Raw genomic sequence first — 25,059 nt, 5'->3', positions numbered from 1 at the left:
TATTCTGTAAGATAGTTAAGTTGCTTGGAAAGATTAATCCTTTTGTGCAGATGTTGACTATCTCTGTAAAGAGCCAAATAGTATATATTTTAGGCTTTGTGGGCTATACATGATCTCTGTTGAGTATTCTTTATATTTAGTTTTCTTAAAACTCTTGAATAATGTAAAAAAAGTTTTGAAACATTACTAGCCAGCAGGCCATAAAAAAAATAGGCCATGAGCTGGATTTGGTCCACAGGCCATAGTTTATTGACACCTGCCTTTCAGTCTTACTTTTCTGAATTGTTTGGCAGGACTGAAGCAGAACTCCATCTAGACCTTACTCTTCACTACTGAGGCAAAACCCTTCTATAGATTCTACTCATAAGGTTTCAGTCAGTCAGAACTGGCACTGATTCCATACGTGTTTACTGTTTTGTGAATATTTCTGGTGGGAGGGTAAATCTGGTCCTGTTACTCCATCTTGGTCAGAAGCAGAAATCTTTCTAGTTTTCTTTTGATTCTGCCATTTCTCTAACAATTCTGCAAGGCTGTATGATTCTTCCAATAGATTTCCTATGCTAAGTTGAACAGAGTGATTTCTGTAGCTTGTAATCAAGACCTAAGCAGATACAATATATCAGGAGTGTCTGATTAAGGTAACTGTGTTGTACTCTATGGGAAAAGAAAAACTGCATTGGTCTCTTGCTGTCTTGCAGAAAGTTGGGGTTTTGTTTTGGTTTGAGATTTTCTTTTTTCTTTCTTTTTTTTTTTTTTTTTGCTTGTGAGAATATAAATTATACTTTTAAAGATAATCATGTAAAGTTTTAAGAAATTAAACATTGAAATTTGCACAAATTTTATGCAAATTTATGTATATGAAATGGATAACTATCACTAAATATGCGCCAAATATCATATCTTCTCAATGAAGTGATAAAAATCTATTAGCATTCCTGCTGGTTCTCCTTGTGATGACTTTAGAAGATCACAGAACTTCAAGGATTGCAAAAACCTGAAGAACATTATTTCTGCACTGTCAAGGGCCACAGTCATTTAAGAAACCAACCTCGGGGCTTCCCTGGTGGCACAGTGGTTGAGAATCTGCCTGCCAATGCAGGGGACACGGGTTCGAGCCCTGGTCTGGGAGGATCCCACATGCCACGGAGAAACTAGGCCCGTGAGCCAAAACTGCTGAGCCTGCGCGTCTGGAGCCTGTGCTCCACAACAAGAGAGGCCGCGACAGAGGCCTGTGCACCGCGATGAAGAGTGGCCCCCGCTTGCCGCAACTGGAGAAGGCCCTTGTACAGAAACGAAGACCCAACACAGCCATAAATAAATAAATAAATAAATAAATAAACATTTCTTTAAAAAAAAAAAGAAACCAACCTCTAAGCTCTATAACAGACAACTCATTTTTTTTAAGAGATAAAACCTGGAATCTGTTTTTTTTCCCATTATATTCACATATTCAAAATCAAACCAGTTAAAGTCAGAGCTTTAAGTTAGGATTTTAAAAAGGGAATAGAAATTGTAATGCCCTTCCATTGTTGAAGGCATCTGGCAGACGATGACAATAAATGTCTGAAGTTGGAGACATTAAAGAAGAAGGTCAACTCTATAACAGTGCTTACATGAAGCCGTGACAACCTTGATTTATTGATGAAGCATAGATTGGAATATATAATGAAGGATCAGAAACCTATATTTAAGAGACTTCTCTAACAGATAGGTAGCCACCTGCACCAATATGTCCATTGGCAGTACCAGACTGTTCCCTGATGTCACACTAACCCCTGGTACTCTGGTTTACTGTCCTGAACCTGCTCCTGGGCAGCCTGTTGTTTCAGGGGCAGCAACACTCTTGGAGCACATCTTATTCAAGGGTGGAGCCAATGAAGGACCTGCTGGTGTAGCTTATACTGTCCAATTGACAGTATTCTGCTATTACCAGGAGGCTTTGGGATGCTTGGAATTTCTGACTGTGTTGCTGCTGGTTTTGCCTGACTTCTACTGCATGAACAGGGCTCTGGAAGGGAGCTTCCAGACCCTGAGGTTTCCCTTCTCAGACCCTGTGGTCACCTGCTGACTTTGTGGTTACCTGCATTACAGCACTTTGTTGCTGGGCCTCCTGCTGCTGACTATGAGGCAGTGTCTAACCAAAATTAAGAGTGTGACCAGAACCACTAGGAAAAAACCTTCAAGTGCAGTCAAGGGGGTCTAGGAGGGAAGGACTGTGCATCTTTGCACAGTACAGCTGTCAAACCAGGGACATAGTGAGACTCAAAAACCCTGCTCTGTCCCCAGATTCATGTCATCAAGAGAGTCAGCCTGCCAGCATTGGAGTCGTCCATTTATCACCTACCTGACAGGTTCTCCTGCTTTCCTTTCAAACATTACTCTTCCTATTGAGATGTGTGCCTGTGTACCCATCATCAGCCCTCATCTCTTGTAGCAATAAAACATCCCTTATCCTTACCATACAAAAAAAATTAGAAAAGATTTGGTCAGAAAAAGAAATAAAAATTCCTTATAATTCCACCATTCAAAGGAAATAATTTTTAATAATTCTAAATCTGTACTCTGCCTTTTCCATATATGTAGTCTGTATTTACATATACATATGTATATATCTGTATCTATAACTAACCCCTTTTTTCCAAATATAATTAACTTGCTTTTTTTCTAATTTTTTGTGGTAAAATACACATAACATTAAATTACCATCTTAACCATTTTAAGTGTACAGTTCGGTGGGATTAAGTGCATTCATAATGTTGTGCAACCATCTTCACCATCCATCTCCCTAATTCTTTTCATCTTGTAAAACTGAAATTCAATACCCATTAAATAATTATTCTCCATCCCCCTCTCCCCCAAACCCCTGTGGACGACCATTCTACTCTCTGTTTCTATGATTTTTGACTACTCTAAGTACTTCCTTGAAGTGGAATTACACAGCGTTTTCTTTTTTTTTTTTTGTAACTGGTTTATTTCATTTAGCATAATATACTCAAGGTTTATCCATGTTGCCGCTTATGTCAGAATTGCCTTTCTTGGTAAGGCTGAATAATACTCCTTTGCCATGTATACCACACTTTCCTTATCCATTCATACACCCAGGGACACTTGGGTTGCTTCCACATTTTAGCTATTATGCATAACGCTGCTATGAACAAACACTGGTGTACAAATATCTCTCTGAGACCCTGCTTTCAACCCTTTGGATATATACCCCAAAGTGGAATTGTTGGATCATATGGCAATTCTATTTTTAATTTTTTGAGGAGCTGCCACACTATTTTCCACAGCAGCTACACCATTTTATGTTCTTACCAAAAGCGCACAAGGGTTCTAATTTCTTTACACCCTCACCAACATGTTATTTTCTGCCTTTTTTTTCCTAGTAGCCATTCTAATATGTGCGAAGTGGTATCTCATTGAAGTTTTGATTTACATTTCCGTAATGATTAATAGTGTTGAGCAACTTTTCACATACTTATTGAACATTTGCCTATCTTTTTTTGAGAAATGGGTATTCAAGTCCTTTTCCCATTTTGGAATCAGATTGTTTTTTGTTGTTGAGTTTTAAAAGTTCTCTATATATTCTGGCTATTAATCCCTTATCAGATATATGATTTGCAAATATATTCTCTCATTTTATGCATTTCCTTTTTAGTCTGTTGATAATATCTTCTGATGCATGAATTTTAAAAATTTCTTAATTGGAAGCCCAATTTGTCTATTTTTTTCTTTTGTTGCCTATTGTCTTTGATGTCATATCCAAGAAATCACTGATAAATCCAATGTTATGAAGTTTTCCCCTATGTTTTCTTAAAACTTTTATCGTTTTAGGTCTTACGCTTAGATCTTTGATCTATTTTGAGTTAATTTTCCTATACAGTGTTAGGTAGGAATCTAACTTTATTCTTTTGCATATGGATATTCAGTTTTCCCAACAATGTTTGTTGAAAAGACTGTCCTTTCCCTATTAAGTGGCACCCTTATCAAAAATCATTTGACCATATAGGCAAGAGTTGATTTTGGGGTCTCTGTTCTATTCCATTGATCTTTATGTCTGTCTTTATGCCAGTACCACACTCTTTTGATTACTATAACTTTGCAGTAAGTTTTGAAATCAGGAAGTGTAAGTCCTCCACCTATGTTCTTCTTTTTCAATATTGTTTTGCTTATTTGGGGTCCTTTGAGATTCCACATGAATTTTAGGATGGATTTTTCTATTTCTGCAAAAAAAAAAAAAAAAGGCCATTGAAATTTTTATAGGGATTGCATTGAATCTGTAGATAAATTTGGGCAGTATTGACATCTCAGCAATTTGGAACCTTCCAATCCATGATATGGGATGTGTTTCTATTTATTTATGTCTTATTCAACTTCTTTCAGCAACGTTTTGTAGTTTTCATTGTACAAATTTTTCACCTCCTTGATTAGTATATGTTTTATTTTTAATGTTATTGTAAATGGAATTATTTTATAATTTCCTTTTCAGTTTGTTCATTGTTAGCCTATAGAAATGCAACTGATTTTTGCATGTTAACTTTTTATCCTGCTACTTTGCTGAAATAATTTATTGGTTTTAACTTTTTTTGTGGAATCTTCAGACTTCTCTACATATAAGAATTTATCATCTACAAACGGAAATAATTATCTTTTTTTCCAATTTAGATGTCTTTTCCTTCTTTCTTTTTTCTTTTCTTTCTTACATTTTTTTTTTTTTGACTAATTACTCTGGCTAAAATTCCGATACTATTTTGAATAAAAGTGGCAAAAGTGAGCATCATTACCTTATTCCTCATCTTAGAAGAAAAGCTTTCAGTCTTTTACCATTGAGCATGATGTTTACTGTGGGTTTTTCATACATGACTTTTATTGTGTTGATGTAGTTTACTTTAATTCCTAGTTTGTTGAGTGTGTATCTCATGAAAGGGTTTTGAATTTTGTCAAATGCTTTTTCTGCATCAATTAAGATGATCATGCGTATTTTCTTCCTTTGTTCTGTTGATGTGGCATATTATCTTGATCAATTTTCATATGTTGAACCATCCTTGCATTCTAGGAATAAATCCCATTTGGTCATGTTGTATAATCCTTCTAATTTGCTGTTGAATTCTGCTTGCTAATGTTTTGTTGAGGAGTTTTACATCAGTGTTCCTAAGGGATATTGGTCTTTAGTTTTCTTTTCTTCTAGTATCTTTGTGTAGCTTTGGTTTCTTTCGTGGTAATGCTAGCCTCATAGAATGAGTTAGGAAGTATTTTCTCCTCATCAGTATTTTGGAAAAATTTGGGCGGGATTGAAGCTTCTTTTGATTTATTTTTTCTTTTGATTGAAGAGTTTAATCCATTTCTGTTTCTTTGTATGCTTTGTGATTTTTTTTGGTTGAAAACTGGGTATTTGAATCAAATAATGTGATAACTCTAGAAATCAAATTCTCCCCCTTCTCCAGGGGTTGCTGTTTTTTTGTTAGTGTTTTGTTTATTGATCTTGGTTTTGATTGTTGTAGGCTGTCTCTGTGCCAAGTATTAGCTTAAAGTGTAAACTTAAGTCTTCTTTTTCAGCCTGCCCCTTTCCCTGTCCATCTGCAGTCACCAACTTTCTAATATTCCCCATACATGCAGTTGCTTTTCAGTGTCTAGTCTTTAACGTCTGGTTTCCAAGAGGGGAAAAAGAGAAAAATAAATGGGAGGGGGAAGAGTGCTGACCCTTTAATTACACTGGAAGTCATTTCAGCTGAATGGGGAGGGGCTTGTAACAGTGGGGAGAGGTACAACCACAATGGCCACCTGCCTCTTTGTCTGTACCTCAGACAAAGGTCTGATCAGATGCAGCACTCAGTGATCACAGTACAGATTCTTGATATTTGGAAGACACTATCCAATCCGTTTTGCCCATCCTGGCTCCTGCAAGCAGTGAGCAGGTTGATCTTGGAACATGAGCACAGCTGCCTGCCACATGGCTGGGGATGGGGGATTGGTAGCAGCAACCGTGCTAAAAGCTGAAACTGACCAAAATGAACAGCAATGATTCACTGTGCAAGCCTATCCTGGAAGTTACAAGCCTTCAATAGATGCTAGAGTTCCAAAAGAGTTATATCAGATTCTGCCAATGCAATTGTAGTCTAGATGGAGAGACAGCTTCCTTGTGCTTCCTACTGGGCATCTTCCCAGAATCCTTTTACTTGCTTTTTAAGCTTAATACACAGTGACATTATTTCATTTGAAATGTATATGTTTATATTGTCATGTTTGATGACTACATAGTACTCAGTTTTCTAGATCAGGGGTGAAAATTTTCTTCTATAAAGGGTCAGATAACAAATATTTCAGGCTTTGCAGACTGCACATGGTCTCTATTGATGATGCTTCCACTGCTGCTGCTTTTTCTTCCTACTTTTCTTCCTTTTTTATACAACATAAAAAATGTAAAGGCTATTCTTAGTTCAAGGGCCATCATCTGCATATGCTATAAATTATAGGCTAAATAATAAGGTTTTTCCTTTTATTCACTACCATAAGCATCACTATAATATGAAAGTGAAATAGGTAATAGTTATAGAATAGCAAAATTTATTTCGTCTTCTGCTTCCAGCCTTTACATCATTTTACTGATGATTAGAATTTCCTCACTAAGCGAGGAGACCTGTTTTCCTGCTTGCTCTAAATTTTATTAACTTGATGCAAAAAAAGTTACAATAGACTCTTCCAATGATTAATTCAACATACATTTACTTAGAGCCCATTAAGTGCACTGCAACATACTGGTAGTCAACTTGATCACACTAGTTTCAGTAGCATGAGCCCTCAATTCAAAACAGAGGTTGTTAGTAGCATCATTTAAGCTGTCCTTTGTACTGCATTTTGTAGAACAGCTTTAACTTGGGATGGATCTTAGGATTTTGACACTATAAGCTTTTTGAGGAAATGTTGTCCAAAAAAATGAGGTAGTGAAGAGTGAAATTTAACATGTTGACTTCCTTAATAACCTTTCTGCCCTTAAGGTAACCGTAGGTTACTTTCTGCTGCAAAAATTCCTCAATTTCTTCCTTCTACATTAATCTTTTTTTTTTTTTTTAAGATTTATTTATTGATTGCTATGTTGGGTCTTCGTTTCTGTTCTAGGGCTTCCTGTAGTTGCGGCAAGCGGGGGCCACTCTTCATCGTGGTGCGCGGGCCTCTCACTATCGCGGCCTCTCTTGTTGCGGAGCACAGGCTCCAGACGCGCAGGCTCAGTAGTTGTGGCTCACGGGCCTAGTTGCTCCGCGGCATGTGGGATCCTCCTAGACCAGGGCGTGAAGCCGTGTCCCCTGCATTGGCAGGCAGATTCTCAACCACTGCGCCACCAGGGAAGCCCTACATTAATCTTAAATGACATTCCTATAGAACCTGGTTCACGGGACTAATTTTCAGCAATAGCGCCATGCTTTTGAAAGAAAATGTTGAGTTAGGCTTGCTGAATGGTTTCAGATACAGAGTTGTTTCAAAAATATATTTTAGGGCTTCCCTGGTGGCACAGTGGTTAAGAATCTGCCTGCCAATGCAGGGGACAAGGGTTCAAGCCCTGGTCCGGGAAGATCCCACATGCTGCAGAGCAACGAAGCCCGTGCGCCACACCACTGAGCCTGCGCTCTAGAGCCCGCGAGCCACAGCTACGGAAGCCCGCGTGCCTAGAGCTTGTGCTCCACAACAAGAGAAGCCACCACAATGAGAAGCCCACGCACCACAACGAAGAGTAGACCCCGCTCGCCGCAGCTAGAGAAAGCACGCACGCAGCAAGGAAGACCCAACGCAGCCAAAAATAAATAAATTAATTAAATAAATAAATTTAAAATATATATATATTTTAAAATATGTATATACTGAATAAAAAGGGCCAAGGCTGGGCTTCCCTGGTGGCGCATTGGTTGAGAATCTGCCTGCCAATGCAGGGGACACGGGTTCGAGCCCTGGTCTGGGAGGATCCCACATGCCGCGGAGCGACTGGGCCCGTGAGCCACAACTACTGAGCCTGCGTGTCCGGAGCCTGTGCTCCGCAACAAGAGAGGCCACAATAGTGAGAGGCCCGCGCACCGCGATGAAGAGTGGCCCCCGCTCGCCACAACTAGAGAAAGCCCTCGCACAGAAACAAAGACCCAACACAGCCATAAATAAATAAATAAATTAATTAATTAATTAATTAATTAAAAAAAAAAAGGGCCAAGGCTGCTGAAATCCAAATATAATGACATCAATGACATATAGTAAAGTATAAGGTAAAAACAATTGATAATGGCAAATAGAAAGTTTATTATCTATTTGATTAATGGATCGAGTCTTAGAGGATAACTTGATGGTGGAAGATGGACATGGAGAGGATTCTTAATGTCTAGTATCTTGAGAATTGGCTAAGAGATAAAGTCTGTCCAGAAAGCAAATGGCACAGACAGAGTCTGCACACTGGAGGTTTGGGTATCCTGCCTCTAGAGGTATGTTTCATTGAACTTTTATATGCAGCTTAGGGTTTGTCTATTTCCTTTTCATTGTCTAAATAAAAAACAAGAAATGATTTTTTTCTAGTTTCCAAGTCCCTTAGGAACAAAACTCTTAACTATAAAAAAAATTGTGAAATTTGAGAATATAACAGATATGATTTCCTATGTCCTTAATTAATACCTATAGATCTAAAATATCTGGAAACTACTTAAGTGACTACTCTCTGTCAGGCACTGTGCTGGGTGCTGTGGATATAGTAATGGACAAAAATGGGCAAAACTGCCTGCTATCATAACCTTACATTACAGTTGAGGGAAACTACAAATTGAAAATGAGTATATTAAAAAACATGGCGATAAGGTCTATGGATAAAAATATGGTCCCCCAAAAGGGACAACATAGATGGCTAGGTCTCACTGTCAAAGAAACATCTTTGACTTCACTCTCCATGTAATGTTTGTGTTGAGACCTAAAGGAAACAAGGAATTGAACCATTCAGATACGAGGTATGAGGGAGGCTTTCACGCCAAGGTCCTCAGGCAAGCGCAGTCCGAAGTGTTTGAGGATCAGCTTGGAGGAGGTGGGGTGGCTGGAGCATCATGAATAAAGGAAAAAGAGTAAGAGTTGAAATCAGTGTGTATCAGGCCCAGACTGGGAGTCTTGTGGGCCAAGGAAGGATTGGGAATCACTGATGGGGGTTAAGCAGAGCAAGAATAAGTGCCATCTGAGGGTTGTCTGGAGAAGGAAGGGAAGCGTAGGATCATGGAAAGCACTTAGGGGCCTTTTAAAATAACCCACGCAAGTGGGTGGTGATGGTTTGGTCCATGATACTTGTACCTGGAGATGGTAAGAGGTGCTGGTGGGTAAGATGTAGAGTATGAGAAATTGACAGAAGTCATGGGTAACTTTCTTGTTGACTCATTTTTGCTTACTTCTTCACTGTATCTACAAAAAAATCTATAGCAAACATCTTGATTGGAGACATAAAATATTTTCCCTTGAGGTTGGGTAAAAAACAAAGATGCCTCCTATGTCCATTTCTGTTCGTCATTGTACTGGAGGTCTTGGCTAAGGCAGTAAAACAGGATAGAGTAATAAAGTTTTAATTATTGAAAGAAGGGATTAAAATATGTTACTGTGATTGGATATACCTAGAACAGAGAAAAATGGCAAACTTCGGTGAGAAACAATACAATTTTATTTGTTTTTCAAAAACAGAGGGTTTGGGTTTTTTTTTTTTTTTCAAGAACAATAATGTGGAAACAGCAGATGACACAGCTATAATGACGCAGTCTCACTTTGGAGATGTGTGAAATGCAGTGATCCTTGAGTACATCACATGATAATTTCCTCACTGACAAATCTGTAAGAAAAAGAGGGAATAGAAAGGCTGAATTAGCTCTGCAGAGTATAATATACCTATAACCATACAGTATTTTTTACAAATTAATTAATTAATTAATTTATTTATTTATTTTTGGGTGCGTTGGGTCTTCGTTGCTGCGTGCAGGCTTTCTCTAGTTGCAGCGAGCGGGGGCTACTCTTCATCGCAGTGTGCGGGTTTCTCATTGCGGTGGCTTCTCTTGTTGTGTAGCATGGGCTCTAGGCACGCGGGCTCAGTAGCTGTGACTCTCAGGCTCTAGAGCGCAGGCTCAGTAGTTGTGGCGCACAGGCTTAGTTGCTCCGCGGCACGTGGGATCTTCCCGGACCAGGGCTTGAACCTGTGTCCCCTGCATTGGCAGGCAGATCCTTAACCACTACGCCACCAGGGAAGTCCCACCATAGAGTATTAAGTGGAGACTTTTTCTTGAAAGAATAAAAGACTTCTGAAGTTACAGGAAATGATTTGTAATAAGAAAGTGAAAAGAGTATTCAGCAGGACTTTGTTCCCTGTGTAGTCCTACATCTCAGAGGGTGTCTCTACACTGAAAACAACCTATTAATTGGAAGTAAAGTCAAGGAAATGGATCTAGAGACCAAGAAGTGATAGGGCATGGATTCAACATTTGTTGTTTTTTTTGCCACCTCAAACGAGAACGTGGCTCCTGCTTTTGGTCACCATATGCAACAGCACAAGGATGTATAACGGCTGTGGGAATAGTGGCACATTCAGGTACAACATCCTCCCTGGCGTGATTTCACAATGGTCAGAAATCTCTAGTTGCCTCTGTTAGGATTCTGTATCTATCATTCTGTCAAGAGGATAGCCAATGGCTTTGATGAAAATAGAACTACTTATCAAAGTCTTAGTTTATGCCAAGTGGAAACAGTAGTTAATCAATTAAGCGGAAGATCAATATACAGAGTAAAGTTGACAGCCTAGAATTATCTGAAATTAATAATAAAATTTGACAGGAATAAAAAATAAATTCCTCCACTAAAGTTATACAAATTAACGGCATGAAAGAGGGTTGGAAAGTCTGGTTTAGCTACAGTTTTAGAGGGGAAATGCCTTTCATCTTGCTTCATATTTCTGTATGGAGAGACCTCTAATAGGGTGACGTTCCTGTTCTCTTATCCCATGACTTACCTGACTAAGTGGTCACCAGCATTAATTCATGATTGGTGGTGGAGCTGACCTTCTATAAATGTGTAAGTGCTGAAAGGCATTCTTACTTCTGTATCCCAGGGCATCGCAAGAGAGCAATTAAGGGTAAGTGCATCTACTCTACAAAACCGAGTTCTTTATGATTGCTCTCTTCCAATACCAGGTTCACAGGAACCAGATATAAGAGTTAACAAACTCATTGTGTTCCACACTTATGCTACATACTTCAGTTTAGCTTGTATCTTTAATAAATTTCCATCCATGTGACTTTTGTGCCTATCTTTCAATTTACCCAAAGTCATGTGGGCAAAATTGTATTATTAACTGTGTTCCCTCAAACTCAGCTAAACCGAATATGAAACAACTTAAAAGTATCCATATTGAGCCAAGAATATAGATGATTTAAAGGCAGAGAATACTAGTGGTTTTAAAATACATGAAGGACTCTCTTTGAGAATAGGGCTTGCTCTGTGTAGCCTGGGAAGGAAACACATTTTTGTTAAATATAGAGAAAACATTTATAGCAATTCAAGTGGGGGCATAAGAATTCTTTCAAGAATCTACCAAGAGCCAATCACAGTGCAAAGTGCTGAAGATACAGCCGTGAACCGGCCCAGCATGATCCCTTCCCTCAAGGAGTTTGCTATTCAGAGGGAGAAACAAACAGGCAACCACAACATGGTGTGAACAGTACCATTTAGGGAAAGTACAAGGATGTTACTAGATCACATATAACAGAGTGTCTGACTCAGTCTAGGCATACGAGAAGGATTCCAAGAGGAAGTGCTATCAAGTTGACGACTAAGATGGTTGATCTAAGTGCAGGAAGGGGAAGTAGAATAGTGTTCCAGGAAGAAGGAACAGCATGTCGAGAAGCTCAGAGAGGAGTAAAGATGTAAGGTGCTTGGACTTCATCCTAAAGATAATGGGAAATAGCTGAAAACAGAAATGTACCAATATTTTGATTTTACAAAGATTACATTGTCCTGTGAAGCACAGAGGGTAGCGCAGGAAGAGGGGTGATACAGATGGAGTGCATGGGGATAGAGGTGGAGAGAGGAGGGATACACTTAGAATATGGGATGAATGACATGTGAGGTGGTCAGCTCCCATCACGTGAAAAGTTTAAGATGCTGAATGACCACACGGTTCAGAGGTGTTGTATATAAGCTTCGTATTTTGGCCAAGCACACAGTGATCGCTAAGGGCATTGCTGCCTCTAGATTTCTTCACTACCCTGGTTAGTTCAAGTTGAATAGAACTGGGCGAAGGTCATTACTCTTTGAAATTGGAGGTGTTAACAAATGTTCAGCCAAATGAAGCGTAACAGCTGTGTCTTCTCCATCTCACCACCCAAATATGTGGTGATTTTCTGATGTGGAGGTGGTGAGGTCTGAGCACAGTGTGAGGGGGTGATTTTTTGACATCTCTCTTTTCAAAAAGACATCATTACTTGGAATTTAACATTCCCTAGCGAACATTTAGAGAGATGATTGGTATTATCCCTAGAGATGAGTGGAAGCAATCTGCCTAAATTTTGGCTGGTGGTTTATATATACAATCATATATATATGTATGTATTTGTTCTTTATATTTTCAATTCTTATCAAAGTAATATATGCATGTATTTTAACAAATCGGTTTAAACCAAAATATTAACCATGAAAAGCAGCTATCTCTTTCCCACCCTCCCCAAATCTCAAACGCTGATCCCTAGGGGCATTCACTTTTAGCTTTTAAAGCTATTTCTTCTGGCATTAATTTCATTTCATATTTATTCTATTTCTTTACTTACCTCTTTTAGAAATTATCTGTTGCCTTCCCATTATAAGAGATACAAATCTAAATTTATTTTCTTCTTCCGGCTTTAATTTCATCCTCTATAAAATGTAAGAACGCAGTAAGCATTCAACCACTAGATTGCTGTGAGCCTCAAAGGAGGTTATCTCAGAGCTCGGTCACTGCCACCAAATGGAATGTCCCTTTCACCCACAGAAACATTCTCCATCCTCTGCTCCAGCCTTAGAAACTCACTGGGTTTTAACAGGGAACATGGCTGCTCAGGTGTCACTGCAGCTGGGATGTAGCCATGTGACTGTCTTCACCCATGGAATATGAATAGAAATAATGAGGGCTTCTTCTTAAAAGGAATTGTCACTTTCCAAACCTTCTCTTCCATCTTTCCTATAAGCTGGAAAGCAAATATTCTGGTGTCAAATAACTTTGACCCAGAACCAAAACACCTTAAAATACAAGGCAGCAAGATAGAAGGATGTCCCAGGATGTCCCAAGATAGATAGAAGTCCCAGGATGATCTCATGAAGCAGAATTGTCCTTGACACCCCTACATCAGTAGTTTGCCTCCAATTTGGGTAGCTAAGGGAGCAGACACAACTTTATTATTCTGTCATGTACTCCTATGACCTGTAGATTATTGTGTGAAAGAGAAATGTTTACATTAAGTTTATTTGATCCACTATAATTTGAAGTATCTTTGTTGTACTCCCTCAGCCTTTTCACTAACTATTGTAAACATTTTGTAAACTAGCAAGTTCTCACTAATGTTCGGTTATTATAACTCGGCTCATCCCATAGAGTCATTGACAATAGCTCTGCTCATTCGCTGTGCCCTTCCAAGTTTCCATCCCAACTAAAAATTAGAGCAAGTCAGCCATGCAAATTAGCGCAGAACTAGCAATTTACTAAATAGATCCCTTGTGGTTTTAAAGAGTTAATACAGCTTCTAAAAGTACCTAACCAAGCCTGCTCAAAGCCAAAGCCTCAGAAAGACCTGGCTTATTACAGACTAGTACTCTCAATTTTAAGGTTTTGATAGTAGTTTTATAACATTCAGCTCTTTGGGTGTGAACAACTAAGGCATTCAGAGACATTGGTTGTTCAGTTTAGCAAACATTAATTGAATAACCAACATTCATACAGCACCGATTTAGTAAACCTCTCCTGCCTGGGAGTGGAGGCAGTTCTCTCCTGGGACTAGATTAGGAAATGGAGACTTTTTGGCAACAGCTGGCAGCCGTAAAAAAGAATGAAATAAAGAAGAATGAAATAATGCCATTTGCAGCAACATGGATTGACCTAGAGCTTACCATATTAAGTATTATAAGTATCATATTAAGTATGATATGTCTGAAGTATGTCAGAAAAAGACAAATATATGATATCACTTACATGTAGAATCTAAAAAATGATACAAATGAACTTATTTTCAAAACAGAAACAGACTCACAGTCATAGAAAACAAACTGATGGTTACCAAAGGGGAAGTGGTGGGGGGAAAGATAAATTGGGAGTTTGGGATTAACAGATACACACTACTATGTATAAAATAGATAAACAACAAGGACCTACTGTATAGCACAGTGAGCTCTACTCAGTATCTTGTAATAACCTATAATGGAAAAAAATCTGAAAAAGAATATTTATATATATATATATAAATATATACATATATATGTGTAACAGTCACTTTGCTGTACATCTGAAACTAATACATTGTAAATTAACTATACTTCAATTTTAAAATGGTTTAAAAATTTAAATATATATAAAATAAAATAACTAGGAGGCTTTGTTGAATAAGAGAATTATGGTACTTAAACAGACATCTAGAAACACACTTTCCACCCCATCATGAACCAAAGGGAATACTTATGGGGAGAATTCCAGAAAACCAACCAGTGGGACTCTGCTTTGGAGAAAGCCTTATTTTGTTTTGCACAGTGATGGTAATTTAATACTGTAGTAACAACCGCCTGGCAGATGGCGTTTTATTGTCCTTATGGCACAGACCTCTAGTATACTTGACTGAGCTTCTCAAGGAAACTTCTAAAGTAACTAATTTGTGTTGCTTTATCAATGTGACAAGGATTCTGTGCCTAATTTAAAGCTAAGTTAGTGACAGTTTGCATTTCTGAGTTTCAGCATGTATTTCCTCTACACAAATAGAGAAATCATATTTTACAAGTGAAAAATTTGGACATGCTGCCTGATGGGTATGAGTATATGGAGATAGCGAAACAAGTAACTTGAAATTGAGAAACTCTTCCCAAAATCTTCGTGTTTAACGGTCATTACGATGTTCAACTCGTGCTAATATCAACCTACTGTCTGCCTAAAACCTAGGTAAAAATGAGTTGCTCTGGAATTAGAATGAATACAGGTGTTGTTTATCGTCTCATTTTTAAAACTGGAATTCAACCCCATGGATATTTTGTAAAATCATATTTTATAAACATAAGTGGTCTATTAAGTGCTTTAATAAGGGCTATGTTTTCTGCCAAACAGTGTACAAGAGGAGGAACAGTCTTTTATACAGTAGTGTAAACCACATACTGTTTGACCTCCAGCTTCTGAGAGGGATATTTAATGTTGTGACAAAGGGAGTATATATTTCAGAAAAGCAAATTTTGCAATACCTCCTCAAAGTATTTACCTCTTTAAGTTGTCACAGTAACATGATTTATTTGAGTATCATTCTGCACCAAACCCTCATGGCTTTTGAATCCATATTAAAATCTGTGCTAAACACAGTTGGGGGTTGCAAGCAGTTAGATGGGTAATCATGCACCTTCTTGAGTTGTTTTTTTTCCTTAAACATTATTTGGAAATAATTCACATACCCCATACATCTTACCCATTTAAAGTATAAATTCGGTGGATTTTAGTATATTCACAGATATGTACAATCATCACCACGGTCAATTTAGAGCATTTCATCGTCTCTAAAAGAAACTCCATACCTTTAGTTGTCACCGACCTATATCCCCTTCCTCTCCAGCCCTAAGCAGCCACTATTCTACCTTCTATCTGTATAGATTTCCCTCTTCAGAACAGTTTGTATGAATGGAATCATACAATATGTGGCTTTTGTGACTGGTTTCTTTCACTTAGCCTAATGTTTTCAAGATTCATCCATATTGTAGCATGTATCAGAACCTCCTTTCTTTTTATGGCTGAATAATATTCCATTATATGGATATACCACATTTTGTTTATCTATTGATCAGTTGATAGACCTTTGAGTTGTTTCCAGTTTTTGGCTATCATGAATAATGCTGTTATGAACATTCATGTTCAAGATTTTGTGTGGACAAATGTTTTTATTTCTCTTGGGTGTATGTCTAGGAGTGGAATTTCTGGGTCATAAGCTAATACATTTCATCCTTGGAGCTACTACCAGAGTTTTTGAGCAACTACCAGAGCAGCATTTTACCTCCCCTGTATGAGGGTTCCAATTTCTCTACATTATTGCCAACACTTGTTATTGTTCACCTTTTTAATTTTAGCCATTATAGTGTGGTATGAAGTGGCACCTCATCCTGGTTTTGATTTGTATTTCCCTGATGACTTACAATGTTTAAAATCTTTTCCTGTGCTTAATGGCTACTTGAATATATTCCTTTGAGAAATGACTATTCAGATCCTTTGTCAGTTTTTAAATTAGGTTATGTGTCTTTTTATTCCCCCAAGAATTCTTTATTCCCATCTGATATTCCATATTCCATGGATAAACAGCTTCTCTTTCCCTTCACTAAAAAGTAGTTGAACTATTTTTTTTTTTTCAAAGGCTAAAGCCTTTTTAGAACATTTGTTTCTTTGTGGTAAGCTTCTGCTTTTCTGGAGAGTATTGGAGATTTTAATTGCCTTCCTTAAGGCTTCATGACATGACTAAATAAACCCAACACAATTCCTTTCTGCACTAGTAGTTAGAATTTTCCAACCAGAACAGCTCTTATTGATCCCTAGGGGACCAGCTAACAGAATGACAGTGAGTTGGAGAGCTACGTAAGCATCTAAAGTGATTACAAATTTTAGTATTTTTCTTTCACATTCTTCTAATTCCAGTGAGTTTTTCATGACGACTTTCAAATTTTGCTTTGTATATTGTAGACCCAGGCAAAAAGCAATTTATCTCCCAAACCTTACAAAATTAATTTAATTGTGGTTAAACATTCATTTTGCTGTGATTTGTGCGCATTTGGCTTTGTAATAAGAATTCCTCTTTATAATATAGATATATTTTTCACACTTTTATCTGCCAAATAAAGTACATCAATATGTATGAGGAAAAAATATGAGAAATGGGCAAAACCAACAGTAATGATGGACACTAACATACCCTTTTAAGTCTTTAATCAGCAAGCAAAGGAAAAATAAATTACAAAGATAAAAGGATTTGAATAAAATAATCATAGAAATACAATAGAACTGATAAATAATCACAGGCTATCTATCAAATAAGCAATAAAAAGTCAAGAATAGTTCTTCTTTTTAAAAGTTTAATAATTTTGCTCCCCTGTTTAAAACCCTCAAAAGCCTTCCCGTTGCTCTCAGGATAGAATTGCAAATATCCCGTGTAGCGTAAGGAGGTTGTGCACATTCTGGGCCCACGTGACCCTTTTTGCCTCATTTCAGCCATTTATTTCCTGACTATAAATTTCACTCATGTTAGCTTTCAGCCAATTATTATTTGAGTGCATGAAGCTCTTGCCATTAAAAGCCATTATACACAATGCTTATGGGAATTTATGGTGTTTTGGTATTTGTACGAAATGGTATTAAGACCAGAAACCTAGGAATAAACAAATCTTAACAAACTTACAGTTACCAAAGGGGAAAGATGGGAGGGGGGGATAAATTAGGAGTTTGGGATTAACAGATACACACTACTATATATAAAATAGGTGAACAACAAGGACCTGCTGTATAGCACAGGGAACTCTACTCAATATTCTCTAATAACCTACGTGGGAAAAGAACCAGAAAAAGAAAGGATATATGTATATGTATAGCTGATTTCACTTTGCTGTACACCTGAAATTAACACAACATTGTACATCAGCTATACCCCAATATAAAAGAAAAATTAAGAAAAAAAAGTCCTACAGAGACTCTTTTTTAAGAGATTCTCAAGGGAGATGCTTAACAGAGAATGGTAACACAGAAACACAAAAGAATCATAGCACTTAAGAAGAACTGGGCTGCAGTCTCATCTGACCTCTGGTTAACTGGGCTGAAATATGTGGTCTGGGCTAGTGGACCAGCTGGCCTCCAAATTTCCTAAGGCAAACCCCAAGTCTTCGATTGACTGTATACCAACCAGTGCCACGCAAGACAGAAAGCACTGAGGATGGTCAGCCTGCTGGTTCCAAAGGCTGCCCTGGGTCAGGCAAACATCTCAGACAAACGGGTAGAAAAGGAAGGCGAGAAACCACCACAACAAAGCACTAACAACATCAAGCCATGAGGAGAGTGCACCTTTCTTGTCCTGGATGCTGGCATAACAGTTCCTCAGCCTGGGAGAGGTGAAAGCGGGTTGTTGGAAGCGTTAGAGAGAATATCTGAAAATCCATCCCCTCATGTCAACATTATTCCCTTTTCTGAGATGACTGACACCTTTCCGTGTCTTTAAAATGAATTATAAGAACAGCCTCAAAAAACAAAGACAGGCAAAACCAGAAAATCACAACAAATAGAGAAGGAGAGAAAAGTCAGAAAAGTTATTTTTCTCAAATAACATCTAGAGAGGCCTAGACCCAAACCGGTTTACAAATAGATTTATTCAAACACTTGAGCAAAAATACCTCTTACGTTATTAAGTTTAGCGCAATCAAAGGAAAACTTCTCAATTTACCTTATTTATTAGTGGTGAAAGTACACCAAATAGAGAAATTAAAGTTAGGTCTTCCAGTTCACACTCAGCATCAAGAAACCCCAAGTAGTTGTAGAAGAAATGTAGATCAATATTGTTATAAATGTGGCATGTGGACATATATCCCAAAACAGCTAACAAAGAAGAAAAAGGCAATAGAATTGAATACATGAAAGTTTAAACTTTCATATCGGCAAACTGTCATAAATGACCTGAAAATAGAATCCAGGCAAGCTATTTACAATTTATATCAATATGTCTGACAAAAATTGAAATAAATATATAAGACCCAAGTAGACAAATAGGTGAAGAAAACGATTTACAATTTACATAACAGACAAAAAAATTGAAATAAATATATAAATAACTAAGACCCAAGTAGACAAATAGGTGAAGATAAATGTGAATTATAAATTTGGGAAAAACTATTTTTTTGGGAATGCATATAATTGATTAAACATTAGAATGTACATAAAAATCAGTAAGATAAAGAATAAACACTCCAGTTGCCAATGGGTAAGGCTAATGTGGAAACAATTCAAATGTTTCATAAATATATGAGAAAATGTGCCTTAGACACTAGTGAATTCTTATATGTGGAATCTAAAAAAATGATACAAATGAACTTATTTACAAAACAGAAACAGACTCACAGACAACAAACTTACAGTTACCAAAGGGGAAAGGTGAGGGGGGGATAAATTAGGAGTTTGGAATTAACATATATACACTATTATATATAAAACAGATAATCAACAAGGACCTACTGTATAGCCTAGGGAACTATACTCAATATTCTGCAATAACCTAAGTGGGAAAAGAATCTGAAAAAGAATAGGTATATGTATAACTGAATCACTTTCCTGTACACCTGAAACTAACACAATATTGTAAATGAACTATGCACCAATATAAAATTTTAAAAAAGAACCAATCAGAGAAACACTGTGGAAGATGAACTGAATTTAAGCAGTTAAATTTTGAAACACAAACCATCAAAAAAGAAACTAGTATATTGAAAATATGTATTAATAATTCAGATCTTTACTAGGCATTTCTTCTGTCCTCTGAAACAAATTCTGAGGTTTACTATCCTCCCCACCTTGCAGGTTCTTTCAGCCATGTGACAGAAAAGGAAGACAAATGACGGGGGGAGGGGGGGGGGTGCGGGAGGAAGGTAAGACCATGGCCCGGAAAAGGTTTGGGGTTTTTTTCCTGCAGTTTGTGGAGGAGACAGATTCGGATGTAAGCTGTGGTGTATGAGAAAAATGATGAGGGGAAAAGTAAAATTTCTAATATATTATTGAAGACTTAACGGAAACCACTGGGAAATTTTTTTTATATTTTCCACTGGTTTCATACACGGAGTTCTACTGGTTTTATACACTGAGTTCTTTTTCTGCATTGCTCTTGGTATATAAACTCTGTGGATCACAGCCTTACATGATTTACATACAATCTTATAGATACAGAATGAATGTCTTTATAAAGATATGATATAGTCACAAGTGAAAAACAAATGGAGAGAACAAATGCTTTTTGTTATCTCTGGGTGGATATAGGATAATCAATAACTTTTTTTGTAAGTTTCTCTCATATATATACGTGTGTGTATGTGTGTGTATCTTTTTTTTTTTTGGCACTGAAACCTGGGATCGAATCTCTCCTGTATTTTAAAGCAATGTATTTATTCTTGTTATTCCCTCCTCAAAAAATAGAGAACAATAAGGAGGAAATTTATAAGTTGGTTATAGTATTTTTAAGAGTGGCATTGCCTTGGCATATTTTTGAAAAAGTCATTTTTTAGAACATCAGAAAAGTTGTCTGCATAAAAAAAAGTTTCCACTTACAGGGCTTTTAAAACGAATTTAATGTTTTTGATAGAATTAATGTCTGTCCTGAATCCATATGATTCACATCCCATTTATTTTAGCTTCAGAATAGAAAAGGAAAATTAAAGTTTGTGTTTTTTAAATAAGAAAGGTGAAAAATCTTATTAAAACCTTTGAGATGATGGCAGGGAGGAAGGGACACCTTTTTATATAGGCAAGTTTCAAAATATATCAAGTTCTGCCTCAATATTTTTTCCGAGTCAGTAGAAAAATTTTTCACTATATAACTAGATGCATTTTCACTTTCTCTAGAGAATCATGTTAGACTTCAGCAGTGAAAATGTGGTAGCACCACGTATACTTCAGTGATACCTGTTCTAGTCCTGGCATGCCTACGGGCCAGGCACCGATGCTTTTCACATGTACACCTCTAGTTTGTAGTCCTCACAGCAAGTAAGGGTGTAAGCTGAAAATGCTGCCTAGAAAATCACAGTAGAAGACAGAAAAGTAATGGATGTGTTCTAGATACATAAATGTTATAGTCATGCCAAATTTGGGCAATGCATCCTTATTCCATATAGATGAGCTAAAACTATATCTAATTCTTTTTTTTTCTTTAACATCTTTATTGGAGTATAATTGCTCTACAATGTTGTGTTAGTTTCTGCATTATAACAAAGCGAATCAGCCATACATATACATAGCCGTATCTCCTCCCTCTTGTGTCTCTCTCCCATCCTCCCTATCCCACCCGTCTAGGTGGTCACAAAGCACCGAGCTGATCTCCCTGTGCTATGCAGCTGTTTCCCACTAGCTATCTATTTTACATTTGGTAGTGTATATATGTCCATGCCACTCTCTCTTTGTCCCAGCTTACCCTTCCCCCTCCCCGTATCCTCAAGTCCATTCTCTATGTCTGTGTCTTTATTCCTGTCCTGCCCCTAGGTTCTTCAGAACCAATTTTTTTTTTTAGATTCCATATATATGCGTTAGCATACGGTGTTTGTTTTTCTCTTTCTGACTTACTTCACTCTGTATGACACACTCTAGGTCCATCCACCTCACTACAAATAACTCAATTTCGTTTCTTTTATGGCAGAGTAATATTCCATTGTATATATGTGCCACATCTTCTTTATCCATTCATCTGTCGATGGACACTTAGATTGCTTCAGTGTCCTGGCTATTGTAAATAAAGCTGCAATGAACATTGTGGTACATGACTCTGTTTTGAATTATGGTTTTCTCAGGGTATATGCCCAGTAGTGGGATTGCTGGGTTGTATGGTAGTTCTATTTTTAGTTTTTTAAGGAACCTCCATACTGTTCTCCATAGTGGCTGTATCAATTTACATTCCCACCAACAATGCAAGAGGGTTCCCTTTTCTCCACACCCTCTCCAACATTTATTGTTTGTAGATTTTTTGATGATGGCCATTCTAACTGGTGTGAGGTGATACCTCATTGTAGTTTTGATTTGCATTTCTCTAATGATTAGTGATGTTGAGCATCCTTTCATGTGTTTGTTGGCAATCTGTATATCTTCTTTGGAGAAATGTCTATTTAGGTCTTCTGCCCATTTTTGGATTGGGTTGTTTGTTTTTTTGATATTGGGCTGCATGAGCTGCTTGTATATTTTGGAGATTAATCCTTTGTCAGTTGCTTCATTTGCAAATATTTTCTCCCATTCTGAGGGTTGTCTTTTCGTCTTGTTTATGGTTTCCTTTGCTGTGCAAAAGCTTTTAAGTTTCATTAGTTCCCATTTGTTTATTTTTGTTTTTATTTCCATTTCTCTAGGAGGTGGGTCAAAAAGGATATTGCTGTGATTTATGTCATAGAATGTTCTGCCTATGTTTTCCTCTAAGAGTTTTATAGTGTCTGGCCTTACGTTTAGGTCTTTAATCCATTTTGAGTTTATTTTTGTGTATGGTGTTAGGGAGTGTTCTAATTGCATTCTTTTACATGTAGCTGTCCAGTTTTCCCAGCACCACTTACTGAAGAGGCTGTCTTTTCTCCACTGTACATTCTTGCCTCCTTTATCAAAGGTAAGGTGACCATAAGTGTGTGGGTTTATTTCTGGGCTTTCTATCCTGTTACATTTATCTCTATTTCTGTTTTTGTGCCAGTACCATACTGTCTTGATCACTGTAGCTTTGTAGTATAGTCTGAAGTCCAGGAGTCTGATTCCTCCCGCTCCATTTTTCTTTCTCAAGATTGCTTTGGCTATTCGGTGTCTTTTGTGTTTTCATACAAACTGTGAAATATTTTGTTCTAGTTTACCAATGGAAAAATGCCATTGGTGGTTTGATAGGGATTGCATTGAATCTGTAGATTGCTTTGGATAGTATAGTCATTTTCACAATGTTGAGTCTTCCAGTCCAAGAACATGGTATATCTCTCCATTTATTTGTATCATCTTTAATTTCTTTCATCAGTGTCTTATAGTTTTATGCATACAGGTCTTTTGTCTCCTTAGGTAGGTTTATTCCTAGGTATTTTATTCTTATATCTAATTCTGTGAGCAATAATACCCTTCCCTTTCCTGGTGAAAAGCTCAGCTCTCTTACTAGTCATGCAAAAACCTCACATTTAAAAAAAACAGAAGCAATGTTTTCTTTTGCATGAATTTTAACCTCATACAGACTAGACTAACAGAACCGTTATTTAAAATTCTACAAGGTTTCTGCCCATTTCCAAGATTTTGTGAATGCTTTGGGCAAAAAGTAAAAAATGAATGACAGTTCCCATATACAGTGGGTGTTAGTAGAGGCTGAAACGAAAATATTCCGTGGCCTTTGGAAGCGGGAGTGAAACGATGAATAAGATGTCACAGAATCTCTTAAACCTCAAGCTCATTTTGTAGATGTGGCAAAAATCATCCATTGTCTAAGATGACTCAGGAATTCTCAGGGTCAAATTTGAAATTATATATAGCAATCAATATTAGGTAGATGAATACTATATACACAGTTTTATGTTATGTTACTTGGAGTAAATAAGATAATAAGATATAATGATAAGTTAGTTGCAATAAGATAACTTGTTCCATATTTCAGATACAAGTGTGAGCTCTTAGAAGAAAGACTATTCCACTTGGCAGTAGTCCAGCAAATAGATCACCTGGGGCAAGTTGCTCAAATCTGGCTTCTGTAGAATGGAACGTGATAGATGCTGACTACTCCTCTGGGTAATTCACAGGGCACATTAGCATGTCAAAGACTTTCAGAAGTCCTGTAATAGAGACATCTTTTAACTTTGTTTAACCCACTGTCTCCCAAAATTGCTTGACAGTTGTTTTAGTCATTTTGGACTGTTAGAACAAAGTACCATAGACTGGGTGGCTTATAAACAATGGACATTTATTTCTTACAATTCTGGAGTCTTGGAAGTCTGAGATCAGGATGCTAGCATTGTCAGATGCTGGGGAGGGCCCCCTTTGGGTTGCACACTGCTGACTTACTGTGTTCACATCGTGGAAAGAGAGCTAGCTCTCTGCATCTTCTTAGAAGGTCATTAACCCATTCATGAGGGCTCCACCTTCAAGACCAGATTTACCTCCCAAAGGCCCCGCCTTCTAAAACTATCAGATTGGAGATTAGATTTCCACATATGACTTCTGACAGGACACAAACTCTCAGCCCATACAACTAGCAAATCTTTTTCTTTCTTCTTCATATACGCAAACTCACATTTCCATTAGTCTATATTCCACAGACACTCTCCAGGGAAATCAGATCAAGGGAAATGCCCTAATTCCAGTGTCAAATTGTCTTGACATTGACTCCCTACCATCCTTAAAATACTTCAAAAACCCCACAGTGATTCAGGCTCCAGCAGACTACCTACTGTGACCAGTGATCTCCAGCAGCTGACCCAAGAGATAATTAGTATCCACCAAAACTCAGAGTCTCAATAGTCAAGGCTCAAAATACACATCCTGTTCTCTTATCTGTGAGAACAAAGAACATAAGTAGAGACCCTAACATAATTTCTGGACTCAATCCTAGCGCTAATTTGCAAATGTTAGAAACCATTTGCCAACAGACTCCATCTTAAAAGAGAAATGGAAAGATGGACCAAACTCCTGGAGTAGCTCAGTCAAAACAGGCTGACTATAGTCGAAAATAAATGCTTCTTCCTAAGTCAAAATGGGATTTTTCCCATTAATTTTGATTTAATTTTTCCATATTAAAATTGTCTTAATAAGAAAATGTGGATACAATTATTGCAATGAAATGTCATAGGATAAGGGGTAGGGGAGGGGAGGATTGGGAGTTTGGGATTAGCAGACACAAACTATTGTATATAGGATGGATAAACCACAAGGTCCTACTGTATAGCACAGGGAACTATGTTCAATATCCTGTGATAAACCATCATGGAAAAGAATATATGTATGTATAATTAATCACATTACTATAGAGCAGAAATTAACACAACATTATAAATCAACTGTACTCCAATAAAATTTAAAAAAAAAGAAATGTCATACGATGAAATCATCTGAGAGAGTACCTAGAGAAACAGAAAAGCACACAGTAA

The 25,059-nt window shown here is 37.4% G+C and overlaps 2 long non-coding RNA genes across 2 annotated transcripts in view; both read right to left on the bottom strand.

Annotated features, from left to right (window-relative positions):
• Window positions 1–25,059, bottom strand: part of LOC309610605 — a 716,737-nt gene that overhangs the window by 595,040 nt on the left and 96,638 nt on the right. The gene's annotated exons all lie outside the window — the stretch shown is intronic.
• On the bottom strand, window positions 557–7,050 carry LOC309610587. The gene is made up of 4 exons (XR_014234059.1): window positions 6,505–7,050; window positions 1,884–4,669; window positions 1,369–1,802; window positions 557–1,048 (listed from the first exon to the last, which is right to left on the bottom strand). It is a non-coding gene; the product is annotated as an uncharacterized lncRNA (long non-coding RNA).

This window comes from Balaenoptera borealis (genome assembly GCF_965194805.1).
Source record: "Balaenoptera borealis genome assembly, chromosome: 14".
NCBI classification, from domain to species: domain Eukaryota; kingdom Metazoa; phylum Chordata; class Mammalia; order Artiodactyla; family Balaenopteridae; genus Balaenoptera; species Balaenoptera borealis.
The sequence above is the reverse complement of the archived record's forward strand: the minus strand, read 5'-3'. Positions and strand labels throughout refer to the sequence as shown.